Source organism: Myotis daubentonii, chromosome 9 (genome assembly GCF_963259705.1).
Source record: "Myotis daubentonii chromosome 9, mMyoDau2.1, whole genome shotgun sequence".
Classification (NCBI taxonomy): domain Eukaryota; kingdom Metazoa; phylum Chordata; class Mammalia; order Chiroptera; family Vespertilionidae; genus Myotis; species Myotis daubentonii.
In genome coordinates this window covers 12,853,290-12,854,896 of record NC_081848.1, presented here as the reverse complement: position 1 = coordinate 12,854,896, position 1,607 = coordinate 12,853,290, and the positions used below count along the sequence as shown (strand labels likewise).

Below are 1,607 nucleotides of genomic sequence, written 5' to 3'. Positions count from 1 at the left end.
ATAGAAACAGCTAACAGAAATAAAAATCCCAGTGTATGACTAATGGCAATTTCAGAGGAATGGGACAGCGAAATAAGAGAGAAGCAATTTTTATAAAACTAACAATTATTAATATTTTATTCTTTATAAAGCCTCAGATACACAAAGCATAAAATGTACCGAAAGAATTGATAGAATCAATCTACACCTAGACCCACTGGACCGATAATGCATGACATCACTGACATATAGACTATAAAAATAACCAGAGAGAAATGTCAGGTTATTTGCAAAGAAAAAGTAGTAAACTGATAGCATTAGTCTGTTCATCACAATAATAGAAGCCAAATGGCCTATGAATGTATTCAAATTGTGGAGAGAATACAACTATCAAACTGGTTTAAAAACAGGAAAACTAGCCCTAGCTGGTGCTCACTGGTTCAGCCTGAGGACTGAAGGGTTGCTGGTTTGATTCTGGTCAAGGGCATGTACCTCCGTTACAGGCTCTATTCCTGGTCCCCAGTTGGGATGCGTGCAGGAGGCAACCAGTCAATGTGTCTCTCTCCTATTGACATTCCTCTGTCTCTTTCCCTCCCTCCCTTCTGCTCTCTCTGAAAAGCAATGGAAAAAAAATGTATATCTTTGGGTGATGATCAAAAACAACAATAAAAAGAAAAACAGCAACACTATAACACATCAAAAAAAAAAAAAAAGTAAAGGAGCATATTGAGGGCGCAACCACCGCCACCAAGAGGCTTCTCAACAGGCCCAAGAGTGAGATGACCTCGGAGGAGCTGCAGAAGCGGGAGGAGGAAGTTTAACGCGGGCCCACTCTCCGTGCTCACGCAGTCCGTCAAGAACAACACCCAGGTGCTCATCAACTGTCGCAACAACAAGAAGCTCCTGGTCCCGGCGAAGGCTTTTGACAGGCACTGCAACATGGTGCCGGAGAATGTGAAGGAGATGTGGACCGAGGTCCCCCAGAGCGGCAAGGGCAAGAAGTCCAAGCCGCTACACCTCCAAGATGTTCCTGCGCCGGGATTCGGTCATTGTGGTCCTGCGAACCCACTCATCTCTCGCAAGTAGGGGCTTGCTCCCTGCTGTCAAAACTCACTCCCCCATCCTGCAAAGACCCGCCTTTGACATGAGAACAATAAAAGCCTGGTGGGTTGGTTTTTTTTGTTAAAAAAAAAAGGTGAGCAGAAATGAACACATTTTTAAATTTAAAAAAATACTGAGTTTCACTAACAGTTGTTTTTTAGTAAACCTAGAAAAAATATTATTCAAGGAAAAGGAAACTGAATCTGGAAGTAAGACTTGAAGATCAAACAGAATTGTAAACTAAGAAACAGGCAAGTATTTGGAAATATCCAAACAAGCATTGACTATATAAAATAAAAATTATTATAGGGTGATGTTTAAGGCATTGAAAAGTGGAATTACAATTCTGGTATTAAAATTCTGGAGAACCTATGATCATCTCAATAGATTCAGAAAAGCAATTGCTAAAATTTAATATTGTTCATGACAACAATTCTCAGTAAACTGAGACTAGATGGGAATGCTGTTAATCAGATAAAATGTTAATATCTTCATTTATTAATGTGACATGGAATACAAACACAGTA

General features: G+C 40.0%; 1 pseudogene; it reads left to right on the top strand.

Annotated features, from left to right (window-relative positions):
- Positions 1 to 699: 699 nt before the first annotated feature.
- On the top strand, positions 700 to 1,120 carry LOC132242002 (small nuclear ribonucleoprotein Sm D2-like; annotated as a pseudogene).
- Positions 1,121 to 1,607: the final 487 nt, after the last annotated feature.